This window comes from Phacochoerus africanus, chromosome 8, assembly GCF_016906955.1.
Source record: "Phacochoerus africanus isolate WHEZ1 chromosome 8, ROS_Pafr_v1, whole genome shotgun sequence".
Taxonomy (NCBI): domain Eukaryota; kingdom Metazoa; phylum Chordata; class Mammalia; order Artiodactyla; family Suidae; genus Phacochoerus; species Phacochoerus africanus.
The window spans coordinates 136,763,562-136,772,695 of NC_062551.1; the positions used below are offsets into that span (position 1 = coordinate 136,763,562).

At 39.6% G+C, this 9,134-nt stretch overlaps 1 pseudogene; it reads left to right on the plus strand.

The window, feature by feature from the left end:
• The first annotated feature begins 896 nt into the window (after positions 1 to 896).
• Positions 897 to 993, plus strand: LOC125134760 (uncharacterized; annotated as a pseudogene).
• The last annotated feature ends 8,141 nt before the right edge of the window (positions 994 to 9,134 follow it).

A 9,134-nucleotide genomic window follows, 5' to 3' on the forward strand; every position in this document is an offset into this window, starting at 1 on the left:
AAAAGGTGACGTTAGCTTGATGGATAAAATCACAAAGATTAGGAAGAACTACAGAAGTACTTCTCAAGTGAATACACGGTCAAACTGAACCAAGAAGCTGGTGTGTGCTCACAGTGGATACTGTACCCCTCCAGTGTTGCCACATTCAACAGTGTGAGGGCATTTAACCACCACTGCTTGATGGTGCAAAATACCAAACGCCCGGTGAGAGCCATAAATGATCCACCACAATGTCTATGTCATTCATCAGTGTCACTAGCATCACGCTGGTGGCCAACAGAGTATGAGGTAAGTCACACTTAGACCTGTCGTACGTAGCAGAACAATCTTCTGGACAACATTTCTACCGAGTGTTAATTTTGCTTCCACTTGAATGCTTCTGCCTGAGGTTGCTCACTCTGTTTTTGGAGAGCTCTAATAATTAAAAGCCCTTCTGTTTGTTGAGCTAAAATTTGTCTTTCTGTAGTGCCCAGCCATTTATTCAAGTCTAATTGTGCTTCTGCACGGGAAAGTTTTTCAGGCATTTGGAAAGAGTAATCTTCATTCTCCTACCTCTTCTCTTTCAGGCTAAGCATCCCCCTGTTCCTCACAGACTCCTATAGCATGGCTTAGAGTTCTTTGACCACCCAGGCTACCTCCCTTTAAAATACTTAGGGTTTTCATAAAAGGAAATTATTTGGGGAATATATGACCAAATCCTCTCTTATTCAGGAACAATGAGCAGGAAAAAATTGACTACAGTAGATTTCAATCCACTTAGCAAAACTGACCTAATGAACAACTGAGGAATATTTGGCATTACTAATCCACCGACATTCTTGAAAATCAACCATTTATAAAAGGCTTTAAAGGAAAAAATAGATATAAATTGTAACATTAAAACCATGCAGCCTGCTGCTTACTTCAATAACACATAGACTAAAATTAAAACAATACACAGAAGATTAGCATGGCCTCTGCGAAAGAATGACATACAAGGAGTTCCCATTGTGGCTCAGTGGAAACAAATCCAACTAGTATCCATGAGGATGCAGGTTTGATCCTTGGCCTCGCTTAGTGGGTTAAGGATCTGGCGTTGCTGTGAGCTGTGGTACAAGTTGCAGATATGGCTTGGATCCTGCATTGCTGTGACTGTGCTGTAGGCCAGCAGCTGTAGCTGCAATTTGACACCTAGCCTGGGTACCTCCATATGCCACGGGCACAGCCCTAAAAAGTACATGCATGCACGCACACACACACAAAAGAAACAGAGCATTAAAAAAAAAGAGAGAGAGAGAGAATGACATACAAATTGTGGTAGCATTCTATGTTTTTGTTTATGATATGTTGTTCAGATGTTCTGTTATGATGAATACTTTTTTTTTCTTTTTAGGGCTGCACCTTCAGCATACGGAAGTGCCTGGGCTTGGGGTCAAATCAGAGCTATAGCTGCCGGCCTATACCACAGCCACAGCAATGCCAGATCCAAGCGACCTACCCCACAGCTCATGGCAACGTCATATCCCCCACCTACTGGGCGAGGCCAGGGACTGAACCTGTATCCTCATGGATGCTAGTTGGATTCATTTCTGGTGCACCAAAACAGTAACTCCCATGATGAGTACTTTTTAAAATTCTTTTTTAAAAAATCCCCTCATGTGTTCAAAAGCACTACACATTTTCTGTGACTCAATCTCTATGCAAGTATTTGGAATGAGGAGAAAATGAATAAAATGGGATCCCTTAAAGTATGAAAGTGTGTGCTCAGGGTTTTGATGTCCACAATTGACCACAATACTCCAGATCTCACTGAACAATGTAGACACGAGTTACACTATGAGTCCATTTGAGCTTGACATTGTATCTCTACAGATGAAGAGCAAGAGAATAAGTTCTGGCAGTCAAATCACACCATTGGCTCATCACTAGCAGTCACCCGTGCCCTTACCTAGAGAGAGCATTTTAACCCTGAGGGCACACTTTTGCCCCGGCCACAGGAAACTGTGCTACCTGATTATGAGTTGAGGGGGTGCTGCCTGACTTCAGCTCTCCTGGTCCCTTTCTACACTTCCCGAGGCAGCAGCTATTTGTAATTCTGGACACTCTCCCTTGAAAACTATTAGCACTCTTTTCACATCCCATTTTAGACAAGATATGTGATTGTGGACAGACAAGTCTGTGGAAATATCCACATCTTCTTCACACCCAGGAGGGACTGTGCTCTGAACTGAACCGAGGCCTGCAACTTACCTCCTGCTAGGCCCTGGGGTTCCCCTTCTGTCCACAAAGGCACCTGGATACCCCCAAAACCCTAAGCATGTGTTTGTTTATTTATTTATTGTCTTTTTTTTTTTTTAGGGCTGTGCCCATGGCATATGGAAGTTCCCAGACTAGGGGTTAAATTCAAGCTACAGCTGCTGGCCTATGCCACAGCCACAGAAAGCAGGATCTGAGCCACATCTGCAATCTACACCATAGCTCAGGGCAATGCCAGATTCTTTAACTCACGGAGTGATGCCAGGGATCGAACCAGTGTCCTCATGGATGCTAGTCAGGTTCGTTACCCCTAAGCCACAATGGGAACTCCCCTAAGCATGTGTTTAGCATGAACTTCTATTAAAACATATCTCCAGAGGCACACTTATGGATGTGGTTTGGGGTACATAAATTTTGGTTAATACATTTGTCTCTATAAAATGTTATGCTTTACATTTGTCAGTCATGTTGTAGTCCCTGGGATTCTGGACCATCATCTAACATATCTGTTATACTCTCAGGTCTGTATCACATGCCAATATGATTTGCATGGCAGCCGTAGTCTTTTCCCTACTTAATAAGACTGTTGAAGCACAAAGACCAATGACAAAGCCTTGTGGTTATGTCCCTAGAAACCTCCAATGACACCGATCCATCAAACCACACTCTGGGTATTGTGTGTCCATAAGGTATGAACCTAGGAGAAGCTGACTCAAAAATAAACTTATGGAGTTCCTTTCATGGCTCAGTGGTTAACAAACCTGACTAGGATCCATGAGGATGGGGTTCGATTCCTAGCCTCACTCAGTGGGTTAAGGATCCAGCATTGCTGTGAGCTGTGGTGTAGGTCACAGACGTGGTTCGGATCTGGTGCTGCTGTGGCTGTGGCTGTGGCTGGTGGCTGTGGCTGGTACCTGTAGCTCCAATTCGACCCCTAGCCTGGGAACTTCCGTATGCCACAGGTGTGGCCCTAACAAGCAAAAATAAATAAATAAAACAAATAAATAAACACAATGAAATCCATTATATCAAAAACAAAGATCATGGGAAAACAAGTCTGAGAAACTGTCACAGACCCCAGGAGACTAAGAAAACATGACAACTGAATGCTATGTGGTAACCTGGATGGGACCCTGGACAGAAAAAGGACATTAATGGGAAAATTGGTAAAATCCAAATAAAGCCTGCATGTCATCTAATTACCCCAACTACACCTAATTACGCCAATGTTCGTTTCTTAGTTTTGATCAGTGCACCATGGTTATATAACACATTAGCATTAGGAGAAGCTGGGAGAAGAGTATATGAAAACTTTTTATAGTAGATAGATAGTAAATTAGAACTTAGTTTCCATCTAATTTAATATCTTGTAACGCTTCTCAATCTAAAATTATTTCAAAACAAAAAGTTTTAAAAGTCTAAAAGTTTTTGAGCAAAGCTATAAATGCTCAAAACTTATCACTTCCCAATTCTATATACATTTTACTCTCATTTACGGTCTAGTGGTTATTTACTTCTCTGGTGTCTGTGTGCACACATTGTTAAACACTTACCAGCGTACCACTCTTCACAATCTTCTTTACTAATTAGAAAAATGGTAATAGTCTGCTCACGCCCTTGACCATGGCAAGAATTTTTTTTTAAATCAATTGATTACTAGGGGAGAATCTGATCTGCTTTCCTATAAACAAAGTGATTGTGTGATGACAGCTTTGGATCTCTTTTAGTCTCCATTATCTGCATGTCTGCATTGTTTCTGGAGCAATCAGCATTTTCTGAAACCTGTAGTGATTTGAGGAGCATTTTAAATATTAAAATCAGAAGAATCATTTTCTTCTTTAAGTCCAAACTAAAAAGGAATTCCCCTATTGTGCAAAAATGTTACCCCATTAACCATCTCCCTCAAAACAATCACTCCAGGCCCTACTACCTAATCCATTCCCTGCCCTGGGTGCACTGGGTTACAATCCCACCTACGTAATTATCAAGGGGTTATGACTACATACCCCATGTTGACTAGAGAGTAGCTACAATATAGTTTGCAAATGCTTTTCCAAAATTAGATACATTCGGTCTAAAGCAGTCCCTTGACTAACTGGCCCAGTTCCTCCTTTAAAGGAATTAGGCTGATCTGATGTGAATTTTTTCTTGGTAACCCCTTACTTATATGTCATGTTTTTCTTAAAAAGGATGTGAGGTGACTCTCCTATTTATTAGTTTGATTGCAAACTGTCTAAGATGCAGACGAATGTAAGAGAACTGCAGCAAATTGTTTCCTAATTGTTAGACTCTCACACCACGTTCAGGAAAACACAATCACAAGGCTTGCTTCAGAATGGCTTCTATTTACCTTCATTTTAATCGAAAGCAAGTAATTAAGAAATTTTCTCTCCGGAAGACTTCTAATAAGCAAATTTCCATTATCCTTAACCACATAGTGTGAGATGACTTTTCTTTTCTTAATGAATCCTGTAATGTGGATGTGGACATGCATTAATCTAGCCATGGCCGAGCAGAGTGGAGCCCAAGAAGACAAGAATCAAAGGATCCTCTTTCCTTGGTACACAAATTAATAAGTGCATGATGTAGACTTTTCGATCAAGAGTCCAAAAGGACAAGAAAACCTGAATCTCTCTTTAGCCTAAGGGACTTGGCATTCTTTATGTTTTTAATGCGACCATGTCCTATTGACACATCTGAAAATGTGACAAATTTGATGACGACTTTGAATAGAGGATTTTGCAAATGATAAAAGGTACTACATATTGTGCCGAACAACCTAGGGTGCCCTTTAAACAAGTCACCTCATTTAAAATAATGGGGATTATTATCCTTTTTTCACAGGTGAGGCAATTGAAGTGCAGAGATGTAATTTGGTCCTAGATGACCAGAGTAGTAAACTGTCAGCTGGGATTTAAACCCAAGACTCTTGGTACAAAAGTCTTTGTTCTGTCCCTATGTATCTCTCCTTGGATCTGTATTAATTTGAACTACTGAGCAATAAAATGATGAACTCAATTTTTTACAGTGAGAGCCACATGAGGTAGTTCTCAATCCCATTTGTAAAACCTTTCGGAACACACCTCAATATACATACAGGTACAGCTTCATAAATTATGTACTTATGGTGTTGTAATAGCATAATATGTACATGATAAAAACATAAAAGTAGAAAACTTGTAAAATACTATAAAAATGTAAATATATTCTAATAGTTTCTCCTCCCAACCCCGTAGGTCATCTTGTACACACACCCCTGCAATCTATGCATTGTTTCTGAGCAAAGCTGCCCTTTGCCAAACTTAATTAATTATATACTGTTTTGTTAAATTCTTATGAATACTTTGCACTAGTATTTTTTACATGGGTTTATTATTTCAAATATAATTAATATCGGAAAATACCAGCTACTTTTCCCTTGTAGGTGACATGAAAGGAGCATGATTCTTGGAGAGATCAAAGGGTAACAGCCAAGCCTTAACTTCAATCCTATCCCATGCCTGGGACATGACCTGTCCCCTCAGGACAGCCTCCACAGCCACACTGTACCATCTATGCAGGAGTAGGATGAGTATCACTAATGAACAGGGGTTCTGAAGATTAACAAAAGGTTACAAATCATAGAGCTCCTGGTGATGATCGAAGTGTCCCGTTAGTATTTCCGAACTCAGCTCCATTATCTGTTTTGTGGACTGATTGGATTTTTACTAAATGACGGAAATGCATGGCGAATTCACGCAAAATCTAAAGAATTTTGCAAGTGAAAGTTTCTTTTTCCATGATGATCATTTATTTTGCTGCTAGGATGCTCTATGTTTAGTTAGGACATAATGCAGACTGTACTTTACCAGCTTAAATTCCCAGTGCATGGAGAAAGAGTTTTCCAGAAGAATGAGAGCACTACTGGCGGCATAATTCATCAGGGAATCAGGGTAAATCGAGGGCAACTATACTGCAAAGCAAGCCTGGATTAATGGCTATCCTTATGGTGGTTCAGCTAAATATTTTTATATATCATTTCGATTCAGTGGTTTTCAAATCGTGTTCAATTGAGTTCAAGAATGGTGCCTGCCATGCCGGTGTGGATGGAGAGGAAGAAAATTAAGAGACCAGCAGGGGGCGCGCTGGGCCCCCTTCGCTAATCAGAGCAGTTCTCTGATCTGTCATATATTAGAGACGCTTAGAGGATTTAACAAAAGGGTCTATTAAAAAGAATTAACCAAAGCCCTAATATATATTGGAAATTTAAAATTTTATCTCTGTAAATAAAATATAAAAGTTTCCTGCTGTTCATTTTTGAAACTTGGGGAAGAATATGAGGGAAAAATCAGATTTGATAAAACTCAAGGGTAAAAATAATATTAAGGGTGTTGTGGCTCAGCGGGTTATGAACACGACTAGTATCCATGAGGATGAGGGTTCAATCCCTGGCCTCGCTCAGTGGGTTAAGGATTCGGCGTTGCCGTGAGCTGTGGTGTAAGTTGCAGACCTGGATAGGATCTGGCTTTGCTGTGGCTGTGGCGTAGGCTGGCAGCTACACCTCCATTTCAACCCCTAGCCTTGGGAACTTCCATATACCACAGGTGCCGCCCTAAAATAATGATAATTTAAAAATTCAGAAAACTAATATTTTTAAATTTCTACATAACACTCCATGTTGAGATACAGGATATTTGTATTAAAGTTAGAATTTCCAACTTCATCCTCACTGAAGATGACCTCAATGACAAAGTCAGTCAGCTTAGCACACTTCTGAGAGTATGCAGACGTATCTGGAGGACTGATAAAGGATGTGCTGGGGTTTTGAACTCTGAATCACTGCTTATCAATCTTTGTGGGTGCTTTAAGAGCAAAATCAAGATAGATGAATCTTCCAGCATGTGGGTGGGGGGTGGGGACATTATAAGAATTAAAATACATGAAAAAAGCCAGTGTCCTTGCTCTGAAGGATTTTTCTGCAAAATGTATTGGTGGAGAACTGTCATTTTCAGTGGAGTGTAACCTCTGAGCCTGTCAATGTTGACAGCCTGCTCAACGCGGGCCTTGTTAGCTGTTTGCTAAAGGAAAGACAGTGCACATGTAGTGCCAGGTAGTTGCAGCGAACCCAGGTAGTTGCAGCGAACCCATCATTACAAGCACAGAGAGACTGCCACAAACTTGGGAAAACAGAAAATGCTTTGACACGAGTGACTCAGTATCTCAAATAGTTCCAGCACCTACGGTCCAGAGGAGACTCCTTACCTACTTGGTCAACTCGGCCCCAACCCATTTTATGGGGAAATAATCCACAATAGGAAACATACCCTCCAGCCAGGCAAACCTACTGCAAGTCTATTATCACTCCCAAACTTTTGCCTTCCTTAAATCTCGATCCTGAAATGTCTCTTTGCCTCCATCCAAATTGTCTTCATTCTTTAATAACTAAATCAAACACTTCCTGCTCTTTAATCAGCTCTGCTTATAGCAATTTCTCTATTCTCCAAATTACATTCATTCATTCAACAAGTATTTATTGAGCACCTACTATATGTCAGGCACTGTTACAGGTGCTGTGGATATAATGCTGAATGAGACACACATGTTTCACTCTTACTGATCTTAAAATCCTAATGGGATAGACCAGTTTGAAAACAACATTTATGTATATAATTTCTCTCTCTTGTATATATTTATTTATATCTTTGTACACACATATTTATATTTATACTTATATATTATGACTCCAGGAAATAGTCCTATAAGGAAATATAAATCAGGATAAGGGAGTCTCTAATATCCACAGTCTGTGACACTCGTTTTTGACACAATACCTTGTATTCTGATTTAACTTTTAATCTGAAATGATTTTGTAAGAGTCTTAAGGGACAGATGTACTATCTTTGTATCCCATGCAATGCCTACCTCAGATCATGCGACAGATGTTCAACAGATATCTATTGAATTATCTCGATTAAATGAAATCCATTTGCTGACATCATGGAGAGAAATTTTGACTTGATGCTGGCTAATGGGCTGGCTTAGTCTCCACATAAAGATGAGAAGCTATGGGAATGGTTTGCAGCTGTCACAATGACAGATGCTAATTTAAGTCACAGATACTTTGTTTTGAAATATGAATAGATTCCATCCATGCAATAATTATAACTACACCGATGGTTCTTAAGACATAATGTTCATATTTTCTCAATTTTATGGTACAGTCTTCAATCTATATATTTTTATTCTTTTCAAAATGAAGTTTGTAACTACTTAATTACATTGATAACTTTATATGCATTTAAGAATTTCTCATACAAATCATGGAAAAAATAACACCAAATTAAACAGCATCTGTGGGTGCTCTTTTTCTGCAATGCCTTCAGTTTCCCTACATAACCAAAATCTGAAAGGCATGTTCTTTATGCCATTCTTCACGCTTATGAATAAGTTATGTTTTAGAGTGAGTCAGTCTGTTAAATATTTTTGAGCATCCAAAGACAAAAGACTGATTTGGGTGAAGAATGCGGAAATGCAGGCAATGATGAAATTCTGCCCTTGCCCTGGGGTGAGGGGTCCAGCCAGACACACTTTCTTATCAGTGGCCTTCATTCCTTTTCATTTCATTATGATTCAGAAAGTGGAGCACACCTCCAGCATGACCTTCAGCTTGTGGTTGTTGGAAACAGAATGTGTATTCTGTGGATGGTCAATGGAGACCTGCTATATAGCACAGGGAATTCTACCCAATGTTCCATGATAAGCTATATGGGAAAAGAATCTGAACAAGAATGGATTTGTGTATGTGTATAAACTGAATCACTTTGCTGTACAGCAGAGATTATCACAATATTATAAGTCAACTATACTTCAATAAAACATTAAAAAATGAAAAAAAAAAAAAAGAACATGTATTCTGGAGT